Source organism: Passer domesticus, chromosome Z (assembly GCF_036417665.1).
Source record: "Passer domesticus isolate bPasDom1 chromosome Z, bPasDom1.hap1, whole genome shotgun sequence".
Taxonomy (NCBI): Eukaryota; Metazoa; Chordata; class Aves; order Passeriformes; family Passeridae; genus Passer; species Passer domesticus.
Genome location: NC_087512.1, coordinates 7,460,626 through 7,484,665, shown reverse-complemented (window position 1 = coordinate 7,484,665; position 24,040 = coordinate 7,460,626). Strand labels below are relative to the sequence as shown.

Genomic DNA, 24,040 nt, shown 5'->3' with positions numbered 1-24,040 from the left:
CTGAGTATGGCAAGTACCCATCACTTGGTTTAGGCAGCAGTGTGGTGACAGCTGTGCTTTGTTTCCCAGCACACCAGTGTAAATGAACCTCCAGCAGGCTGAGAGCCTTGTAGTGCTTCCCTGTTCCCTGGGGCTGAACTTGGAAATTTGACCACTTCTTTGGGCTTGCAGTGTAACACATGGGCATGACCTGGGAGAAAGGACAGTACCATGCATGGTATCTCTTTTGTTGTCCCTGCTTGTCCTCACATCCAGTTTCCCCACTCCAGCAACCCCAAAGGTTTCCCTTCAAAGTGTAACATTTTTGGGGTGTTGACCTAAGTCATAGAGTCATCTTTAATAGTGTTTTCTGGTCTCCCTTTGGGAACTGATTGCCCTCCAACACTGGATATTTTATCTGCTGCATATTGCAGGGTACCTGAAACAAGACGAAATCTTGTCTCACAATCATCACTCAACAGCCCTCAGCTGTATCTCATTGGCCAGAAGTGTTCCCAGCTGGATGCCCCGGGGGTGCAGCCCATCCTGCTTGGATAACAGGGATGTGTTCTTGCAGATACATCAGGATGTGACTCATGCTGCAGAGACACAGCATCTACCTCGAGCAGTGTAGGGAAGAGCTCTGGGGACACTGAAGGTCACAGAGGAGGGTATGGAAAGTGGCCTGGGAAGTGGGGAGACAATCAGGCAGCACCTTTTAGTTCTCCCTTTGCTATGCCAGTTTGGGAAATTGAGTCTTCCCTGTTTTTGTGCTGTTTTCTTCCTTCAAGTAGTGATTTTCATCAGCCCTCCCTGACACTTCATCCTCAACCTGGCCCAGGTAAGAGGCCGTGCTTTTGTCTGTTCATCCTTGCAGCTCAGGACAGGACCCTGAATAACCTTTGGAACAAAAACCTCTTCTTACTGGAAATCTAGTCCTCATTTTTTCTTTCAGTGGCATCTGAGTTCCCACATTTCTAGCTTACTCTGTCCTCTGCAGAGCATCTTCTCTGCTGAAAAGCAGGGATAGGTTTGTTGTACGTGCAGTTCTGTATTTGCCTTTACCTTTGGAAGAAAAGCAAATACTGACCGTGTTCCCTCCTTGTATTCACAATCTTATTTGTATTTAATTTATTTCTACTGCCCTGAACAGACTTAAGTAACTGATAGTATTAATAATAGGAGTTTCTACTTACAGAACTCCTTCCTATGGAGTTCAAATTATAACAAGCACATTGGTCTCATTTAGAGGTGGATTTAGCTGGTGCAACTTGTCCAAATGCAGATGTGGCTGCAAGAATCAGGGAGAAAACGCAAAGGCTCCTGATCTCAGCCCCAACCTCAGCTCAGCTGATCTGGTACAGCCATTTCAAGGGAAAGGAAAATAACCGTTGAAAAGAAAAGATGTGAGGGATGCTGAGGAAGAAATTGAGCCTTGTCTCTGGAGACTGCTGAATTTCACAGGGTTTTCCCAAAGCAGCAAAAGGAGCAATGTCCCGAGCTTTGGCCTCTATACTTATCAGCATGAAAAAACCATGAGCGTGAAATCAAACAACAGGCTTCAAATGGGAGCTACAATGACACTAATTTGTATGTACCATTATTTGATCTTCTAACCTACTAGGTTTAAGGTAAACCACTCTGGAATATCAAGCAGACATTAAATGAAACAGTGTCATTAATTCAATCCAATGAGATACGTTTTATATAACAAAGGGATTTGTTCTGATACTCAAACAATGTATATTAATGAAAGAGTCGAAATAGATTCATTTTTTTCTCAAAGCAAACACATTAAGAAAAGCCATCAAGAAGTAAAGAACACGGCTTTTTTTTTTTTTTTTTTAAACTGTGCTTTATTTAGGGCTAAGCTGGAAAGCGTCATTCAATAATTACAGAAGATTACAAGGAGTTTTAGGGAATTGAGAGTGAAAGAGCAGTTGTATGGAACTGCAGCTGCGTTACACATCTGTACTTCCTAGCTGTGGGCTCAGTTTGCTTCAGTCCTTACTCTGGCAAAATGCTCGTTATATCCCCATGAGAGTTTTGGAAGAGTAAGGACTGCACGGTCAGGCCCAATATGTAATCAAAATTAATATTAAAAAAAAGAAAAGAAACCAAAAAAGAAAAACAATAAAGAAAGAACGTTCAAGATCAAGATAAAAAATGCTGAGAAAAACAAACAAGAGCATTAACCAAAACCAAGAGTATAACCAAATAATAATCAAAAACAATTATCACACTGCTCAATCGATGCAAACAAGTGTGAGAATTATGTAAATCAAGTTTTAAGACTGTGAAAATAAATTATAATAAATATGATATTCTTTAAAATATATGTGTTCTTAAATAATTCATTGTTTTTTCTGAGTCAGATTTTTTAAAGCAATGTCTTATTTTTAACTGCTCTAAAGTCATTTACCAAAGATAAATATCGTGCTTTCATTAAATAGTTTTCCTTGTTTTTTCTCTATCATTACAATTAAAAGTCCTACAAAATATGCAAATTTATTTACAGAAAACAGAGCCAGCATCTTTTTTTTTTTTTAAACATCCCCCTGTTTTTCAAAATTCCTTGTAAACAGTTTCAGAAATTCTTCAAAGAGATTGTTTCTTTAGTTTACTTTTTATGGTTTTTTTTTAAGGTTTTTTAGGTTTTTAGTTTTTTTTTTTTTTTTTTTTTTTTTTTTAAGATTAAGGTACTAGGCTAATCCCTTGCCCTGAAGGTTTCTAGAGCAAATATGGAAGCTACTGAAGCATAGGATGATGGGAATTTTGCGGACAGCAGATCATGAAGACATGAAGCGTTTAGCTGTGTTTTGTTCAAGTTAGAACTAACGTCTGATAAAAAGACAGCTGTTTTTTTTTTTTCCCGTTTGCATTGTCTACAGAATTGAGTCTTGTCTTGTTTATTTTTTAATAGCTGGAATGCTTGCAGTTAAAAAAGCTGCCAAAATAGCCATTTTTCTCCTTTTTCTCCTCGATAAATAACAGCATCCAACAGCAATTGGCAGAGAGTAGGAATTTATGCTCAATCTAAACTCTACAAAATTACAGTTCTACAACATCTTTGTTTTTAGCATTAACGCTAACTTCTATGTAGTATTATTTTTTTTTGCTTTTTTGTTTTTTTTTTTATTTTTATGTTGTCTAATTTTTTTCTATTATATAGGTATTTTAAACTTTCTTTTTTAAATTCTGTACAACTATTAGGATTTTAAATGGGGAGAGTTAGAAGCATTTACAAACCTTTTTGTTTTCCATTTAATATCAACCATCTTTCCTTTCTCTTTTCTATGCCTTTTTATGTACTTAATTATGTATTTATTTATTTTTTTTTTGCTTTTCATAGATATCCATCTTACCTGCCTTTAACAACGCAATCCTTGCGTATTATACAGAAAACCATATGAAAGCTTCATAGACTCTAATTAATGTATAACCAAAGAACCTCCCAAAGTATCAAAGAACTATTATCTTGCCATTTTAAAAGCATTTAAGCATTTGTAATTTTTTTGTGGGTTTTTTTTTGGTGTTTTTGTGGTTTTGTGGTTTTTTTTTGTTTGGTTTTTTTTTTATTAATTTTTTTTTTTTTTTTAGGTTTTACATATTTCATATAATCACTCTCAAAAACTGTTTTAGGAACAGCTCAGAGAAAAGGAAAGAACTTCCATATTTTACATACAGCTACAAGTCTGCGGTAAAAAGTTTTGTCCTTTGGTCCCTATATAGCTAAGGAATGACAGATAAAGATGCTCAGTGACTGTTACCATGGGTCTCGCATGGTAACCGCATCCTTGGTGGCAAACAGGCACTCCTTTGCCAGAATCCAGGTTTGCATCTCCTGTTTGAAGAAAAGCCGCTGTGGTGATATCAGTGTCTCTTCAGAAATCCCGGTTCATCTTCCTCCTGCTCTGATTTTACTTTATGTGTTTGTTTGTTTTCAAGCGCATGTCCTTCGAAGTCAGCAGATGTGATACTTTTCTTGAAGAAATGTTACAGTCTAAACAATCAAAGAGAGAATAGGTCTGAAGTCTTCAGCTTGACTGATATTTGCTGATATGTCAAAGATGTAATCCAACAGTTCACTTTTTTTTTAATATATATATACTTTTTTTTTTTCTAAATGTGGCCCATTCAGCTGCTGCCCTAAAAAATGAAGAAGATCATTGCAAATTAAATCAAAAAGGGGAGGGGGAAGTAGGGAAGGTGTGTGGGGGAATATTTGAGACAGGAGTGGGGGAAAAAAAGACCTAAAAATGAAAATGAAATTAAAATCAAGCCTGTTCTTTTTGGCCCAATCCTGCTCCCGTTGAAAGTAATGGATGTTTTCTTCTCCCTTCAATTGGGACAGGATGGGGCTTCTGCTTTGGTGTTTTGCTTTTGATTGCCTTGGCTCTGATTCTGCTCCCACTTATCATCAACAGAAGGATTCCCCTTGACTTCAGTGGGAACCGGATCAAACCCAAAGAAAGCAAGGTAGTCACGATCATGATAAAGAAAACCACAATTGTTCCTATTAGTAATAATAATATTAATAATAAATAAAAATAAAATTAGGGCATGTCTATGTAAATCTGTATCACTACACACATGAAGACAGCGGCATTTTAATTATTTTTAAGTGCCGCTCTGCAACGCCAGATCACAATCTTGCTTGTCAGGCTTTTGTAGGGTGAAAGGCATCAGGAAAGGGGATATATACTATATTTTAATGGGGTGCCATCTTTGACAGTGTATGAGCTTTCTGTGGAGACGTAGCTGCCAATAACATCTACTCCTTTGTGAATGTCAGAAAGTAGGACTTTGAACAGGCAATTTACAGGAGGTTAAATAAAAGAGACTGTTGGAATAAACTTTTTTTTTGGAAAAAAAAAAAGGTAAAGCTAACATTTCTTAAATAAAAAAAAATTATTTAAAAAATATAATCATGATCCGACTAGGCTTGACATTTAAGTAGGATGCTTAATCATTAAGGATTAGCTCTTATCTCCTTCTAGCAAACAGGTTCTTCTTATACACTCGGTGATTTATTACATCAAGAAACTTAGAAACTGCAAAAGGTCCACTCTGGTGGAAAAGTGTCATGCGGAATATCAATCCATGCTGGCAGGTTTTCACACTGTTGGTTCAACAAACAGCAAACCGTACACAGCAGTCTAAACAATTACAACACCAAAAATAATAATATAATAAAAAAATAAAAAACACTCGTCAAGGACCCTTTTTCAGTTGTAAACAAAAAGATGCATTTTGCTTTTTGATCTGGATGGGTTTTTTTCCCACTCAATCCCTCCCTCCCTCTAAGCAATTAATTTTTGCTGGAGTTGCTGTAATACGGCACCTTAGAATTAGGAATTCTTGAAAAGACATACAATGAGGCTTTTCTTGGGGTTGGTTTTTTTGATTTCTATAGTTTGCAAACTACCATTACTATCATTAGTCTTTTTAGTTTTGATTTGGTTTTTCCGGTTTTGTTTTTTGTATTTTTTTTTTTTTTAATTTTTAGAAAGTGATTTGAAATATCCTAAGGGGAAAAAAAAGTGTCAATTGAAAAAGGCCCCAATTCTCCGGAAAAAAAAAATAATCACAAGATTTTCAGTGCAAAAAATTAACCACACATTTTTCTCTCTACATTTTTTTTCCAAATTATCTGTAGTTACAACAATCCCATTTTTTTCTAAAGAATTAGGAATCCATCTTTTTTTTTTCCTTCTATGTGACATCTAAAGAAGCATAAAACGCTGACGAGAAATCAAACGACAAATAAAGAAACCACTGCAAGCACCAAAAACAAAACGAAAATGAGCACAGCAAAAAATTGTGGCAGCACAAAGTCAAAAAAGGCACATGTGATCATGACTGGCCAATCATCAACTGATACAACATCCAAGAAAAATGCTTCAATCACGGCACCTGCACGAAACTTGACGGCATGTCATGCAACCAATTCTTAGCTTGTTACATGACGCCATCATGTCACACTTTCAACTTCGAGTTGATTTGAACTTACGGCCTGGGGAACTGTATTCTCCACTTTCATGTCATTACGAGAACTTTTTTCCTAGCTCAGCGCGAGACTGTGGTGGATTTGACTGGCTCTTGGTTGGAATTTGATTGAATGACAAAAGAAGAAAAGATTTTTTATATATATATATTTATATATAGTGTGGTAAAAGGGAAAGGTGGGGAAAGAAGATATATATAAAAATAATAATTAAAAAAAATGTTACAAACACAGCATCAATTAAAAATAATTTCTAATGGAAATACTTGCCATTAAACTATAGAAAACTAAACAAGAATGAGAGCAAAACAAACCAACTGAACGGAAAGAAAAGAAAGGAAAAGAAGAAAATAAGGAAGAATTAAAAAGAAAAAAAAAAAAGGATGGAGAAGGCCTAGCCAGAGACACACATAAAACACACACTTAAATGTGGACACACGGTCAACAGCGAACAGGAACAGAGCGTGATGCAGCGGCTGTTGAGGAGAGCATGCACTGAATGGATGAGCGCAGACACAGATCGGTTTGCGGAGTCTGGAAAATAAAAACATTCACTGCCAACCAGAATGCTTTCGTTAGCACCGGCCTTCCCCGCACCACCCCCAGCCTCCTGGGCTTCGCTGGAAGGCTGGCCAGAGTCCTCCGGGAGCCTCTCCACTGCCTCGCACCGGCTCCGGAGCGGGTACCACTCTGATTTGGTTTACATCCCAGGTTTAAATTCACGGGGCAGTAATAGGCCAAGAACTGCTTTGGCTACTGAGAATAAATAAATAAAAAAAAAAAAAAAAACCCAAACAAACAAAACAGCAACAAAACAAAAAAAAAAAGAAAACTGAAAAGGAAAGCAGCTACTGCTGGCTGCTGCATGTCCGTTTAGCAGTTCACAGGATGGTGGGCTCTGAAACAGCAATGCTGGTATGGTGTGGGAAGCAGACTTGTAGGAGGATTCAGATGATACAATGGTCCCTAAATCAGCATCATTAAAAGAAGGATATTTGCTCCTTTGGTATTTAGCTCTGGCTTGAATTGAAAAGATAATGGAAAACAAAAGGCAAGACAAAGAGGAGAACAGAAGGGAAGAGAAGAGAGGGGAGAGGAGAGGAGAGGAGAGGAGAGGAGAGGAGAGGAGAGGAGAGGAGAGGAGAGGAGAGGAGAGGAGAGGAGAGGAGAGGAGAGGAGAGGAGAGGAGAGGAGAGGAGAGGAGAGGAGAGGAGAGGAGAGGAGAGGAGAGGAGAGGAGAGGAGAGGAGAGGAGAGAAGAGAAGAGAGAGAAGAGAAGAGAAGAGAAGAGAAGAGAAGAGAAGAGAAGAGAAGAGAAGAGAAGAGAAGAGAAGAGAAGAGAGCAGAAAAGAAAGGGGGGGGGAAAGGAGAAAAAAAATCAAAAAGAGAAAGGAAAATAAAAAGCAAAGGAAAAGAAAAAGGAATAAAACCTTCCAGGGATTGGTTGCTACAGCCTATAGAAATGCCCTGTTCCTTTCCTGTGAAGGAAAATGTCCCTTTACTGGCCCACGGACTTTTGCCTCGGTAAACACCAAAAATCACTGCACACAAAAATACACTTGTCTCAGTCAGCAGCTCTGCACCCTGTTCCTCAGGTATTGCCTTTCTGTCTCCTTGGCAGGGCTCATATCTCTCCTTGCAGCCTATTTCTGAAAAGTCACTGCACATGAATGAAATTTCACCTCGTGTTGGGGTGTCACAAGAATATTTTTGGCAGTTCTTATCCTGAAGTCATGCATGCTGGCTTCCCCAGCTTTCTGTTTGCTTGTCTTGGGTTTCTTTACTGTTTCTGTGAACTGAAACATGCTTTCTTGGCTACAGCAGTTGTGCTTAGCTGACAAGAGATGATGCTGAACTAAGCCCCTGATCTGAGCTCTGGCTTCAGCTCCACATTTTCCCCACAGTTGGATGCTGTCTTGGTTGCAGCTGACTCCTTCTTGATGGCCTGGCCCCAAAGTCTTGCCCTTTGATGATCTGGAAGTGTCAGCCTGAGCTTCCTGGGGTTTGACAAAGACAATAGACTGGTATCCCCAAGGCAGATGCAAGATCTGTGTCTACAGCTATTTCACAGTCCAAGATGGGGAAAACTGTCCTTTTGAAGATGGCCCAGGGAAGAATTGTTGTCATTCGTGTCCCTAGGTACCCAAGAGCAAATGGTGTCAGCTCTACAGTTCCTGGAAGAGGAAAAGATCTCTGGCATCCTTCTTACCCCTCTGGGCTTTCTGGCCATGTCATAACACAGGAAAACAAGCAGCTGGGGAAGGAAGGAGAGCTGTCAGAACCATCACAGCAAGGCCTGTGTCTTTCCTTACCTCAGCTGCACTAGCAGGAAAAGGAAGGGTTAACAAGCTTTGATTCAATGAATGGAGGGCAAAGGAGGCACAGGAATAGGAAAGATCTGGTGGAGCTGACAATATCCTGCCCTATTCCTGGGAAGTAGCAACAACACACATCTCCTGTCTGGGGTTGGAATATGGGATAGATAGCACCAACTGCAGGATCAGGAGTGGAGCTTAGTGGGTAGTGGGTTTACACATGGATGCTGCAACCAGGCAACTGTCAAGATGGGGAGAAGTTCTTTGCTATAATTTTTATTAAGGAAAATATTTAATGTGCAGAGTGGGAAGGATGGGACTGGTCAATCAGTGACCACTGCTTTGGAGGTGGTACTACCATCCCTCTGCCTGTCCTCCACAGACACCCTCAGATACTGCAGGTGACACACACACACGCACACACACACACACACACAAACATATATATGTACAGATGAAGGATTAGGACTTGCTGAGGCTAAAAAAAAACAGCAAAAAAAAAAAAAAAAAGTCACTTTAAAATATTCTTTCATGCCAAAGTGACATGTGGTAATCCTGTCTGCCTAACTTGGGTCTGTGTTTCAAGGACCAAATGAAGCTGTTCTTCTAAAGCAGGAGTCTGCAGCAGCTACCTAGTCAGTGGACAGGAGAAGACACTTTGATAGCCTCTAGGGACATGCCCAAAGTCTTGCTCCACTGAACAAACCATAGCCAAATAAATCTGGTAAATGTCCAACTTTTTTTTTGGAAGCAGCAAGTGCCTAACATCCTGGGGCTGTACTCCTTTAACACTGGGGAGAAATAAGGGATTGAGGTCCTAATGATGGAATTCAAGGTGCAGACATCCTCATCTGAACAGATCACTCTAGGACAGCATTAGTGGAGACACACAGGGATTTTAGGTCCCAATTCACTCACACTTAGGAACTGTTTCAGATAAGACTGTGAGTCATGGGCAAAAGGAACCAGTATCTCTTTCATGGTTATAATGAGGACCTTGACTGACTTGCTGTGAAGGGAATAGTTGCAGTGTAGGTCTGTACCATCAGGGGAAATGAATCTCAGTTAAAGCCTTGGTTAGACAAACATAAATCTAGTCATGTCCTTGCAACCTGTGCTGTCAGCACAGTAGTCCTATTGCTACAAACACTTCTGTCACAGTAAAGCTTTTAACAGCAGTTTCTGTCTGGACTGTGAGGATAATCTCTGCATTTTGGGAGATGGGAGACACTCACTGCCCATGTAGTGTGGTACTGGGTTCTGAGGGAGCTGGCAGAGGTGGTCACTAAGCAATTCCATCATTATCAGCATGCTTGTTAACCAGAAAAGTCCCAGTTGATGTAAGTTAGCCAGTGCAATGCCCACCCAAAAGAAGGACTGGAAGGAGGATCTAGGAAACTTCGGGTCTGTCAGCCTGACCTCAGCACTGGGGAAGCTTGTGAAGCAGATCATCCTCCGTGCCATCATGCAGCACATGCAGGACAACCAGGGGAGCAGGCTCATGAAAGACAGGTCCTGCTTGGCCAGCCTGATCTCCTTCTGTGACAAGGTGATCCATTTAGTTTATGAGGGAAATGCTGGGAATCAGTAGTGGTGCTCCCAGGGCACAGCTCAGTAGGAGGCTGAGGGGAGTCCTTATCACTGTCCCTCTGAAAGCGGGTTGCAGAGTGGTGGGGGTCAGTCTCTTCCCCCAGTAACCAGTGACAGGGCAAGAGAAAACAGCCTTGGGTGGCAAGGAGTGGTTTAGATTGGATATTAGGAATAACTTTGTCACTGAAAGGCTTGTTGAGCACTGGAACTGGCTGCCTTGGTAAGTTGTGGTGTCAAAATTCCTGGAGGTATTTAGAGGAGGCATAGATGTCGTGCTTAGAGCCAGAATTTAGAGGTGGACTTGTCAGTGCTGGGCTAATGACTGAATTTAATACTTTTACAGGTGTTTTTACAACCTAATCTGTACTATGATTCCATGATACCCTTACAGCAGGTAGATGACCTGAGAGGGGTGTGCAAGTGGCACAAGCCTAACACTCCCTGACTATCTGATGAGTACCACAGGAGCTGTCATTGTATATTTGCTAAGCAGCAAATGCAGCCAGCTGCAGGTACAAGTTTGCTCTGTGTCCTTCACAGGATGACACAATTGTGCCAACACTGACACCACCATGGTGGGCTGCCAGGCTGGGCTCTTCTTCCACTGCAGAAATCTACTGCCTCCAGTTCCACATAATTTCTACTGTGTCTCTCCCCTGAGTCCTTATTAGTCAAGTCTCCACGGATCATCTCTAGACCTTTTTCCTTTCTTGGAGCTAACAAACCTCTCCCTGATGAAACTCAAAGGCCGCCACTTCTTCCAGCAGGAAAGTGGCAGCCTCCTGTTCTCGCACAGTCTCTGCTCATGGCATATGACAACTTCTTCACCTTCATACAACATATATTAAGCTCTAATTACACACATGTGTGCCTTTGCACCCAAAACTGCAGTCAGAGTCCTGTCCATCTGTCTGCTGGAGCTGTGGCCATGCACACCTACTGGAAGGAACTGGAGATGTTTTTTCTACCTGTGGTAGACCTGCACAGCTATTGCCTCTGAAGCTGATCAATATTATTAAAACTCCAGCCTGTGTTTTTCTCCCCTGCCTTTTGTACTGTTTCTATAGCAATTTCCCTCTCTGTTTTCACCTCCAGTGCTGTGGGATGGCTCTGCTTTCCTTATGCCTCAGTCCTCCTCTTCACTGTATCCCAATCCAACCCACAGAGACTCCCCCCACTCCAGCTCCTGCCCGGACTGTCTGGCAGAGGTGGAAAATGGAGGCAGGGCTCTCCAAAACAGACTCTATCCCTATGACAACCGCTGCAAAGGCTGTGTGGTGAGCCCAAGATGAGGAGCCCAAATGTGCTAGAGTGGGAAGGGCAGCGTGGTGAAGGGGACTTTGCATCCATGCTGGGATTAAAAGAAGCCTGATGATTTATACCAGACATCAACACATTTACCTGGACTCTTGGGGTGCTATTTTTAGAGGGGGGGTGAGGAGGGAAGGTGGGGAAAGAGTATTTTTGTCAGATGCTTCAGTTCTAACATCTGAAGGTTAAAAAGCAGACAGATTGTATACATGAATCGTTATATACATGAAAATGCACACCAACATATCCATATGTATATGTACAGAGGTATTACATGTACATATGTATCAACAGAGACAATTGCACACACACAGAGACAGAGAAGAGAAGCCAATGTGATCTAACAGGGAGATGGGAGTCCAACATTTCACATGTTAATGTTTAATGTTTTCTTTTTTTTTCTTTTTTTTTTGGTTTGTTTGTTTGTGGCAGTTTTTTGGGGTTTTTTGGCTTTTTTTTTCTTTTTTTGTTTTGTTTTCTTCTTATATTCTTAATGACCCTGCCTCATTTTTCCCATTTATAAATTTAAGGTGATGATAAAAATTAGCTCCTAAATTGCAATGCCCTTCTTTCAAATAATTGTATGACTTACTTGCTGTGCAGTGTTGTTACTAGGATTGCTCTCATTTAGCTATGTTACATTAAGAGCTAGTTGAAAAATGACAATTATTTTCTGGAGGAAAATTGCCATTATTTTGGCTTTCTTTCCTGTGAGTATTTTAGTTAATAAACAAAACAAGTCTGGGGGGAGGAGGTGGCCAGAGAAATAGATTAATTTTTGCCTTTTTTTAAATCACTCTGAAAACCAGTCCATTTTTAAGAGGAATTTAGTGTTTTGAAGGACGACATTTTTAATCAAGACAGTTATGTTTTTTGTGCTGTTTGCATTTATTTTTTAATCCACTGGAATGAAAATTTGCTGCGGAAACATCCAGTTTGGTCAAAATGTCACTTTTTGGTCATCCCCTCCTCCCCCAGCTTGTTTGATGAAAAATTGTCAAGCAGCAATAGCTGTGTCACCTCTGATTTATCTATTTTTCTAGAGCCATTAGTCTCAAGCAGCGGATGAAAAAGCACCACAACGGAGCAGCTGCTCCTGCAGATCCAGCCTGGGCAGTCAGAAAATGTCACTGGCTCCCTGAGCAGCGCTGCCTTTTCTCCCTCTGCCTCCCAGCAGTGGCAGAAGAGGTGGCCACGGGGTGGTGGGGCTCATGGTGGGGTGCAGGAGGTGAAGAGGTGAGCTGGGAGGAAGGGCTGGGCTGGGCAGAGTTGGGGTTCAGGAGGGCTGGCTGCAGCACGGAGCTCTGCCCACCTCCAGGGCTGCAGCCAGGAGCAGCTAAGGGCTTGGTGGGCTCTGAGTGGTCACAGCCCTGTCGACCCTCCTCAGCAGCACCCAGAATTTATTGGCTCATTCAAACACAGCCGTGGCTCTTTCCCTCTCCCAGCCCTATTTTGCCAATCAAGAGCTTTGCAAGCAAAGATCAGTGCAATGAACTCGGGTCATTTCGAGAAGCAGTGGTGGTAAAGGTCAAATGAGAGTTAAATGGCTACTTTTGCATCAAAGGATGTAGCCTCTTTCCCTCCCAATGGCCAAATCAGTGGGTCCTGTGCCCTGAGGAGCATTTATCCTGCCTCATACAGAGTGCTCACCCCTGCTTTTGCTGCAGATGAATATTAGGTGTGAGAGGAAATTAAGCTTGCCTTTCTGCTTACAATGAAAGGTTCTTTATTACAAGAGGGCCTCAAGGAGTTTTCTATCTCCTGAGCATTGTACCAACAGTTTAATTAAAAAAATGTGCATGGTTGAGAACTAAGTCTAATTGGGAAGCTGTAAGAAAGCCTCTGTGCCCAGTCTCTGCTGTTTCTGCTTTTTCCCTTTATAGATTGACTAGACCTTATCAAAATGCTGATCAAACCACTGCTACACTCTCCTGCTTTTGTTGCTGACAGTAAGATGGGGATCCTGCTCCCCTCTTCCTTTCCTCAGCAGACCCCTAGGATGACCTCAAGACCCTAATGAAGTCCAGCTCATGGATCTCAGCAGGTGCAATTGAGCTGCCTGTGCCCTCCCAGGAACACTCCAGCAGTGGCTCCAGTGTCTGCCATAAGAAACGAGAGCCCACAGCTGCCTGCTGGGCTGGAGGGGTAAGGATGTGGTCTGGAGTTGCTCACCAGCTACAGGAAGGGTATGTTGGAGCGCTGTCTGTCTGGGGCTGGAAAAGGAGGAGACCTCATCTCATCTCCCAGCCTGACATCCCTTTCAGGAACGTGCTCTCCAGTGACCCTCTCAAAGCTGGTCCTGTGCCAGTGGCAGGGCTGGCCTATGATCCATCCAGGCACTGCTCTCCAGCGGTGAGATTTCACTCTCCTTCTGCCAAGGCTGTCCAGCTCCATGCCCTGTTTCTACACCCCTTTAAATCAGAATGCAGCCAGAAACACAAACTTCCAGCTTGCAGCACTCAATTACACCTTCTGATATTTTATTTTTTTTGCCTGCAGCTTCAAATTACCTTCAAGGTGCACAGTGCAATTAACTAAAAATATTTCCTGCTTCATTTTAATTGCACTAAAGCTCCCATGTACCTCCAGTGAGGAGTAGTAAGGTGGAAATTGGTGCCCCAAATATTTCAAATTGATTAAAGTCCAGGATGACTCAATAAACTTACATAGTTCTATTAATTATTAAATATTCATAATTTTTTATTAAAAACCCCACAAACATTCTTGAAGCCAAATTCTGTATGAAGCTTCTAAAAGAAGATACTTTAGCTAAGGAGATGGTAGTTCTTTTTGAGTTGGAGAAAGATAAGAATTCCACCATCTAGTTGGAGTGGTTTCTGTATGAAGAATTCACATCTCTTGGTGAATTTTAGTGTCTCAGAATTTGATTCTGAAAACACTTATGCATGTGACTTATGTCTGTGACTCATTTCACTGCTATAGCTGAGGTATTTATATGATTCTAATTTAGAACTGGATCACATTTTTGTTTAAAGCTTTTCTGGGTAGAAAATGCAGGTGATCAGTCAAACATTATTACTGCTTAAAAATAGTCAAAACTTTTTGTCTGAAAATTTAAAAAGAAATCCAAAACAAAATATTTTTTTTCTGAAAGCACTGAAAACCAATGTCCTGATTCCCATGATGCCTGGTTCATAAAATTACTTCAATGTACTTTGAAAAGAGTATTGAAAATAAATCTCAAATTCTATTTGCATCCAGTTGAGTCTGATCAGTCTCAGTTCTTTGGGTTTCTGGTTCACTGTCACCTCAGATAGCCTGTGCTTGTGAAGCATGTCCCCTTGTGCCTGCAGCTGTGCTGGCTTGGGAGTGCCTGAACCACAGAGCTGAACCAAGCAAATTCAGCAAGTTTCTCACCAGTCTCATACAAATGACAGGATCATGTTAACCTAAGCCTCTATGCTCCTCCCTGTGCCAAGAAGCTCAGGATTAACCTGTGTGAGGAATGGTAGTGGGCAAGAGGTGGGGTTCAGTGCATGTTTCCCCCACTTCCAAGGCTGTGAAGGAGGCCTGATTGCCATGGTGGAATCCAGGGCAAATATCAGAAAGGTGCTGCCCATCTCTGCAACTCTCCCTCCCTCTTCTGTGCTCACCAGGGCGAGAAAAACCTCTGACCATCTCCAGAGCAGCTTGTGTCAGCAACTGATTCTTACACAGTTTTGAGGGAAATTGAAGTTGTTCAGCCTCTTGCCAAAGGGCACACTGAGAAGATGAATCTCGGAAAAAACCCAAACCCACCAGCCCCTTGCTGCTGGTGTGCAAGTCTGTGCACTTGCTTCCCCTGAAGGAGAGCTCCAGGAAGGCAGGTATTGGCTCCTCCTTCCCCTTGGGAATACAGGAGACAGATTAAAGAGTAGGGGGAAAAAAAGTTATTTCACAGTTAGTCTGCCCTGAACAAGAAAAGGTTCCTGACACCAACAAACTAATCAACGCTGAAAGCTCATGAGGTCAAGCTTTCCCTTCTCCTCCATTATTCTTTTGATTTTTTCTAACTGGCTAGGACTCGATAGCTCTGGCAAGTCTATAAATATAAAATCCTTTTTTGCCTTCCCCTGAGCACACCAAGGACCATTTGAATACCCGCAGGGACAAGTTAAAACTAAACAAAACCAAAGCAACTCGCAAGAAACAGGTTGTCCAGCCAATCTTCAAATGCTGACCATTCTGTAAGTCAGTCCCAAGAAGCTCTCCTCTGCTCAGCAGAAATTGGGAAAGGCAGTTCTCCCTCTTAAGAGCACTCCCTCTGGATTCAGTGTTTTGTGTGGAGACTTATGGCCAGGAATGTTAATGCCAGATAACTGAGCTGGCTGAGCTGGAGCAGGGAGAGAGCTGGGCCTGAAGGAGGCAGCCCCAGACCATCAGGGTTAAGATCTGGGTATGTGGGCTGCCTCCAACACCTCCATGCCTGTGCCTGTGCCTGCTCCCCTGTGCTGCCTTGGACAGCCACCAGTGCACAGCTGTGGGAGTTTCCCTGACTTGACCACCAAGAAGACCCTAACTTTAGTATAGTCTGAAAAGAGGGATACATTTGCTGGTGGAAACACTGGCCCCTACCCTATAGAGTGCAAAATGCTCCTGAAGTCAAGTGAGAAGTGTTTATACACCATCTTGGTATGGAGGGGAAACGGCAGAGGAGCTGGGAGGATTTATGGTTTCTGCTGCATTGGAAATACCCAAAGTTCCTGTCCCAGAGCACTGCCCGTGTTCTCTCCATTGCAGCACAGGGAACTTTACTCAGCAGTCTTCTCATGGCAAAGGAAAGGCTGCTACCTCAGTCTTTCCTGTCCTTGTGCTCTCTGCTGGTATCTGTGTTCCTTCAGAGCTCTGTCTGGTAGAAAAAGAGGAAAGAAAAATGCCACATTCCCTACCAAGGGCTGACAAACAGGAATCATAGCGGCAGCATAAGCTTCTCTGATGGATTCTGCCTCAGCAAAATGAAATTAAGATTTCAGCAAACAAGCTCCAATTCTGTGGTACCAGTAGAACAAATGACATCTGATAATTGCTAACTCCTTTTGCTTATTCTTTGCTCTGTTCACCCCATCAGTCTCTCCAGATTATATTTTCAGCTGAGTTTAATGAACGTCATTTATTAAACTAACACCAGGGTTCTGCTTTGGCCTCAGACAGATGTGCCTGCTAATATGAATCATTTTGTTCAATTGGATTATTCTGATGGAGAGCGGATCCCTGCCACTCTGAGGAGCACAAACAAATGGGGAACAGCTCGCCTCCAGTTGTGCCCAGCCGCTCGCCTTCATTAGGAGGGAGCTCCAGGCTCCGCAGGCAGCCTGGCAGGATGGTGTCCCTACTGCTCCCATCAGCCAGCACTTCTGCTCCTTTCCACGTCCCTCTCATGGGCAGGGAGAGCCCAGATCTCAGTGTGGCCCTGAGCCTGGCTGGTCACTGCCACCTTTCCTGAGTTCACCAGCTCCATGGGCAACAGGATTCACCTCCTCCTTTGTCATGAGGAATGTTCCTTACCTGAATGCACACCAGACTTCCCTAACTGTGTATCCTTCCCTTCCCTCCCCAGTATGACATGTCTGACCTCCTTTACATTGACACCTGAGAAAATGTAGACTACTTATTTGCTATTGATCCTTCTTTACTCTGATCTTCTCCAAATATTTGGGCAAAGGGACAGGGATGATATGCTTTTAAAGACTTGTATTAATCAGAAAAATAAAGATATAAAATCCATCTGAAATCTCCCAGCCAGAGATTCCCTTAGTCTTTTGTTTGGGATTTTAGTGTTGAAAATTTTGGGTCAATCTCTGTAATACATTGTGTGCAGGCACCAGACATCCATCTATCTGTCTGTCTCAATACAAATCCTGCCTTCTGTGAACCATAAAACTCCTAGCAGAGTGACATTACCACTTCTCACATCGACAGAACACACTGAGCACACACAACTTGGGGAAAAAATTACAGAGGCAATTTGAAAGATTAGAAGAGAAAAAGCAGAAGATTTCTGCTCCCTGAGTGTAAGTGGCCAAATCCCACAGCAAGTCTTTGGTTGGCACAAATCATCATCACTCCTTTAAAGCCTACTTTTTTTCCCCAGATGAAGGACAGGCCCAGCACTTCTTCAGATACCTGTGAACCTCAGGACAACTCATTTATTCTAGAGCATTTCTGAAGAAAGAAATTATTTGCATTTTAATCCTAAGTGGCATCCTGGGGTTACTTCCAGGAATCCCTGGTGAGCACCAGAAGTCAGGCTGTCAAGAAGTGGGTCTGTGCTGAAAGAGGAAACACCCCAGAGATAACCATGGTGCCAGTCTGCGTGCCTTTCCTAATTACTAACAGCACGTTACATGCTCTTCAAGAATTCCTCCATTCATGTTTAAGGGTAGGAATACTTCTCCAGGTATGAGCTATTCCTTTACTCCTGATGAGGATCTGTACACCTTTCTCTAAATTGCATTACACTGGTCTTCATGGGTAATGGGAACAAGGCCCATAGGAATTCCTGTTGGGATTTTGTGTAACAAGGTCTGTATGATCTTGTAACCTGAACAGAAGACAGAAACCCCCCAAATAAACCCCCTTCTGAAAGCACCAAATCTCTTAAAACTGACATGTAGGAGCCCAGTTTCCTACAGCTGGCTTTGGGCTGCATGTCTGGTTTCCTTTCCCAGTGTCCAATCTGCCAAGGTGGGGAAATATGTACCATGCAAGGAGAATGCACAGAGGAAAATAAAGAGCATGGAAAGCATTCACTTGTCATACATCACAGCAAATGGGATGCAACCTCTGCTCATGAGTGAAGATGCTTCAAGAGAGAAGAGAAATGTAGAGAAAAATAGAGAATCTTATCCAGCAAAGACAAATGTTTAGCTGACTGCACAACCCATGGATTTAATGGCCCAATTATTTCCAAATCCTTAAGAAATCAAGGTAGTGAATACCTGTTTTCTTTTGGAACAATCTGCCTTTAAGGGTCTACCATGGCAACTGTGGTCTACAGCACATCCAAATCAACCAAAAGATATCTTTGGCGTCAAGGACTGGGCATCACAGAGCCAGAAATTTCAAAGGTAGGCATTGTGTCACTGTGAGGATTTTAGAGTGTTATTGCTCTGCATAGAATAAATGCTTCAGGCAGCTCAGCTGCTGGATCTGTTTTACACAGGAAAAAGGGATATCTGAAGAGCTGGGGAGGGAGAATGTATCTTCCAATAAATGGGGAAAATCTGCTTTCTAAAGAGGATTACTAGAGTGTGGAGCTGCAGCTTTCCATGGGTGCAAGAGATTTTCCTCTATTTGCAAGGCATTATCCTAAAAAAGCATTTTTAAAATGAGCCATGGTGATATTTGGAGGTGGGCATGATCATTCCCTAGTGTCTCTGCTCTAAGAAGACCAGAGCACCCAGAATGGGGACATTGCATCTCCCTCTAGAACCGTAAATAATTGAAACATCTCTGCTAGGAGAACATTTAGAGTTAAATAAGTAATAGTGGGCCTGAATCCTTGGCTGCCATAAATCAGTGTCACTTCACTGGCTTCAGAGGAGCTGGTGATTGACGCTGCCTGAGAACTTAGCCCGATCATGGCTGTGGTTAGTACTTTTCCAGACAGAGCACTGAGTTTTCATTTACTCTGCTTCTTGCTTGGGGAATGACTTGACTGCTGTTCTCCTTTCCCCTCCAGCTCAGCCTTCTACCCAATATTTCAAAAAGGTTGGATGAAGCTCAGCTAAGTGGGAAAATGAACCGTTTGAAATAAAAACTCTCTTTTTATTTTTTTTTTTTTTTTTTTTGCTAACTGCAGTCACAGGGCTGGATGAAAGACACCTGAGAAGCAAGGTTTGCACCGTAAACCTTCAATTCTCTGCTACAGCTGAATCAAACACTTCAGAGACCAGAGTTTTGATATTCACTTGTATCTGGCCAAAGTTACCGTACCTATGAATTATTCAAATATGCAATTATTGCATTTGATGTATCACTGGGTATAACTGTGGGAACGAGAAACAGTGTTCTAGTGCAGCTGATTGTATATGCCTTCCAAACCATAAGGACATCAATTTAAGGTGCTCACATTGATGGAGTGCTCTGCAACCCCTTATTAAGATTCTTGCCAACTCCTGTAGCAGTTTTCCCCTGCAGAGTAAATTTCATGGAGTTTTTTAGCCTCCCTTTTCTTTATCTCTACAGTGCAAGTGCCAAACACTATCCCACAGAGCTTCAATTCATAGTTCTGCAGTAGCTCTCAAAGGTCAGTGACAAAAAGATCAGATCATTTTCAGCTTACTAATCAATGCTGCACAAGTGACCTGAGTCCTGTGTACATGTTGGGGCTAACTCATAACTCTGACTTCATTGTGAATTTCCAGTTTCCCTTGAGGGGGTTTTAACCTTCTTCTTAGACATAGAGGGCTGTGCCCTGCTTGCTGTTCATATTGTCTTTACCTAGACAAAAAGCCACATTAATGGTGCTGATGTTTGTGTTAACTGAACACACCAAAGCTCTATCTGCCTTCAAATATGGGGCCATCTGAGAAGAGCATCTCTGAAGTTCTCAACCTTTCTTTGCTCTCTCCCTGAGCAGCATTTGCAAATTGATAACACTCCTGTTTCCTGTTTGCTCACTTGTGAGTACTGGTCTCTCTGTCCATGTCCCAGTATCAATGGATTTTGCTGACTTGTAACTTATCGGAAGGTCCTGAAGAAAAATGACTGTGCTTGTTTTCTAGGACTCATCCTGTATTTTCACAATCCTCTTTCATTGTGGGTCTTTGCCTTCTCTCATTTGTTTTGTACATATTTTATTTAGCAGAGGATTCATTCTGTCAGTGTTTGCTGCTGCTGCTTGAACAAAAAATTTGGCTATGGATGTCTCCTGTGTTTTTCCATCTCTTTGGCTCTCATTTCAAATCACTGCTGTTTCAAATGCCTACTCTTTCCTTTTCTTATATTTTCCCATTTCTCTTCAAGTTGCAGTCCCTCATGCACTGGCCCAGCAGATCTGTGTGCTGAATGAACCCGGTAGAAATGTTTCTTCCAAGGCTGCTGTTTCCAGGCTACTGCAGCTGCCCATTAACTGATGCAACTGAAGCTTACACTGAGCCCAGAAAGGCTCTAAAACCTGCCTTACTCAGGTAATCTGTGACACTGTCTGTATGATCTCCTGCACTAATCTTGCTCAAGTGGCTGAATATGAAATTACCACCCTCCAGTCAACCCTGGAGCTTTGGGGGTTTTGTTGTTGGAAGCCTTTGAAGAGGGCACCACCATAGCAAGCTCCTGGTCTTTTCACAGTGTTGTACATATGGGGAAAAACTCAGAAGGTTCTTTGCTGGCTGAGTCTTTGGCAAAAGTTCTCACAATCCTCCAGAAGTTTACTTCAGAGCACCAGGGCCAAGAGTATCACAGTGAGATGAGAAGTAGGAGGCTGTTTTAATATATATTATTTAATTCTGAAGTATTTACATTATCTAACATTAAAAATAAAAAGGGGGGACTTGGGTTTTAATGAAGAATTCCTGCTCCAAACTGAGGGAAAGTGTTGTGGTATTGCCTTGTGCTGCTCTATCACTCCCATGACAAATAGTGCAGATCTGTTAGTGACCTACATGGACTCATTTAGATGCAAACACAGCAATACTCCTGAAAAGCTGCCCTGCTTTGAGGAAGAACAAGTTCCAAATATTGCTGAATGGAATTCAGTCTCAGAGCAGTAATTAGTGATTGTAATTTTGGAGTAAATGCAGTAATTAATTATTGTCGTTTTCCATCAGTGCATTGTATTGTGTGCCAATCTTAGAATAAAATAATTAGCAATGGGATTTTACATGCTCTGGTATCGAAACTGTGGTTTCTAGAACAGACATGAGAATTTTGCCATAATAAAGTTATCAGTAATTTAAATGGACAGACAGGTTAAAAATGATCAGACAGAAAAATAAAGGATTTTCTTGTCAGTCTTGCAAACACCTTCAGGGGTCCTGTTTTAGCCTCCCCCACTAAAATTCACTTCCATTCTCTCAGTACACACACAACAGCACAAAGTTTAGGTTGCAAACACAGTGAGTGATGCTTAATTTAATCACAGGTGTCAGTGGAAATGGAAAACAAAAGTAATCCAAAGAACAGAAAAAAATATTGGCTGAGGTGATGTTTTTCCAGTACCTGAACAGACTTTCCAAAATTAAGCTGTGCTGATTTTTTTTCTCTCTTTATTCACTCATATTAAAGCTTGTGCTGGAGTACTGTTTTGATGCAATTATACTAGTGCAAATTTCCATAATGTAAGCAAGTCCTAAACGATCTAAGTGATGACTAAAAGAGGGAAACAACAATAATCTGTGCAGGTGGAAGAGAAGCTGGTTAGCATGATTGTAGGAGGCATAACTACAAGAAATGGGATTTTATCTCGAAAAAGGGTATTTGGAATGAATCTCAAGATGAATAGCCTAATAGAAAACAGTGAGATCAATGCAGCTGCAGAATAGCCTCTCACTAGAGGTAATAGAAAGCTATCTAGGAGGCATAAGCAACAAAAAATTTCAGTAAAAAATACTCTCACTAGACTTTGCATTGAAGCCATCTGAAATGACAAGAGAAGCCAGAAGTTTTCCTCTCACATATTTTTGTTTATGGCAATTTGGAATTTTGCTTTTTTTTTTTTTATTTTTGGCTGATAGTATATTCTTACTTTAAAATGGAGTTTGGGTTGCTGTTATTTTTTTTCTCTTATTAGGGAACAAAAAGAGAAAAAGCCAAAGTTTTCCAGTTGGTAAAATATGAACTCCAATTAAAAAAAAAACCCAACCAAAACCAAAAAATACATCCTCAGAGTAAAAATACTGCCTATTCCAGAGAGCTGCAAAAACATGTATTTCACACATTTTACAATAAACCAGACATCAGTCCATATTAAAAAAGCTGTGAAGTAGGACCTTTGAGCTTTGAACTGTTATTTCCCCTGTTTTTTTGTAGAAGCAGGTTGCCTGGGCAGTGCATCCATTCAATGTTTTGTCACTAGTCTGGAGCACAGCTAAAAAAATCTTGCTGTTGATCTTATTTCTTATTTCTTTTTTTCCCCCACTTTTCTGTTTCCCTTTTGCCTCACTCAGTTTGTCTTGCTCACACTCACTTTGTCTCACTCAGTTTCATGCCAGTGCTCTGGGTTAGCTTCCCCCAAATGTCTCTGCATCTTTAGCTTTAAATAAAACTTCAGCAGCAGTGTCTGTCTGAGGTGGAAAGCATCACTGTGCCACTGCAATGAAGGCACAGAAGGGGAATGGACAGGATTTTCAGGGCTGTTGTGTGCTGTGCCTTTCATTGATCTATCAGCTGGATGCTCCTGGGCTGCTCTGCCCTGGGCTCTGGGAGGGCTGAGAGCTCTGCACTTTTCCAGGCAGTGCTGTCCTACCCTGCCTGCCTCTCCTGGCAGTGGGCTCAGGGCTCACACAGCCCCAGGCACTGCAACTCCTCTTAGCACAGGGCGTGAAGGGCTCCTAGCAATGTCCACCTAAGGGAGATGTGGGCTTCAGGTTGGTTTTTTTTCTTAATTATTTTATGCATTTTCTATCTGAAAGGCACACAGAGTGTCTCCGAGTCCTTGTTTCCTAGTCCTGAGGGGGGATTGGCAATAGAATATACTGATTTTGGCAGAGTTCCCTCAAATGACCCTCCTCTCTTTTGCTTTCTCCCAGCCCATCATTCCTCCCTTCCTTTTTGTCCCCCTGCAGCTACCTCTTTAATCATAAAGAAAAAAGAGAAAAAAGAGGGGCAGCCATTTTGCCATCTGAATTCTTCAGGGCTTTGCTTGCTGCAGCTTTGGACTTATCTGCTGCATCACAGAAAACCTTTCAGTGCTAGAGCACTTGCAAAGAAAACAAAGGACTTCAAATCACTGTGGCCTAGACTTCTTGTGTCCCAAAAGGGAGATTTGTAAGCTTTTTTTTTTTTCAAAGTGCATCCAGAATTAAAATTCAGTGAGGGCCTTTCTTTCTTAGTTAGGAAAAACCACTTTGGTGGATTATGTCAAACTGGGTGCTGATTTTTTGTTGTTGTTGTTGTAGTTGTTGGCAACTTCTTATTTTTTGAAAGCAGTTCAATAGAAAAAAGCCCTTCCTTGGAAAAATCCCAATTAAAAAGTTTCTTGAGCATCCTCTTGAAGTACATGAGTAATTACTCTGGTGTCAATACGGTTATACACATGCTTCAAATTGGAATTAAAGAACCTGAAGAGCTGCATCCAAAGTAAAGATAGATAAAAAACACAGTGAAGTTATTATCTTTCCATCAGTTAGAGGAAGTTGCAAATCAAGCCAGCAGTGGAGGTGCAATAATACTGTGCTTAGCCGAGAACAGCTGGCCTATCTCTGAGTCAGGCTTATTCCTGAGGGCTTAGCCCTCTGCTGATCACCATCGCCCAGCCCTGGTGGGAAAGCCGCCCTCTGGCCTTCCTGACTGAGAATCCTGCCTGCTTCTAGAGTGCTGGTATCAATGTTCCCAATCCCTGGAAGACCGATGAGCTGAAGAAAGACCTGGGTTTAAGCCCATGTGACCTTCTGGGTATCCTGGCTGTCACCAAGTGTCCTCTGCAGCCTATTGCAGCATGGCTCTCCCTGTGCTAACCCAAATCCTCTCCTGGGGAATGCTTCTGCAGGGTCCTCCTGGGACCACATACACTTGGACAATTCCTTCTGTCAGCTGGAAAAACACATGTATAAAACTTTTTTTTTCTGGAAAATTCCTTTCTGCCAAAAGTTGGGTACAGCTCCTGCAACAGGCTCAACAAGGTGTGAGTATGCAAGAGAACAAGGACATGCATCTGAGATACATTTTGATAAGGTCTC

The 24,040-nt window shown here is 42.0% G+C and overlaps 1 protein-coding gene across 15 annotated transcripts in view; it reads right to left on the bottom strand.

Annotated features, from left to right (window-relative positions):
• Positions 1-2,486: 2,486 nt before the first annotated feature.
• The window catches only part of CELF4 (CUGBP Elav-like family member 4), a 692,304-nt gene continuing 670,750 nt past the window's right edge, over positions 2,487-24,040 (bottom strand). For 13 of the 15 annotated variants that reach the window (XM_064405438.1, XM_064405445.1, XM_064405436.1 and 10 more), the window contains one exon: positions 2,487-4,128. The gene's annotated coding sequence lies outside the window, so the exon portion shown is untranslated. Of the gene's footprint in view, positions 4,129-5,992; positions 6,081-24,040 lie in introns of all 15 variants that reach the window. The other 2 variants (XR_010354139.1, XM_064405433.1) reach the window with 2 other exon arrangements.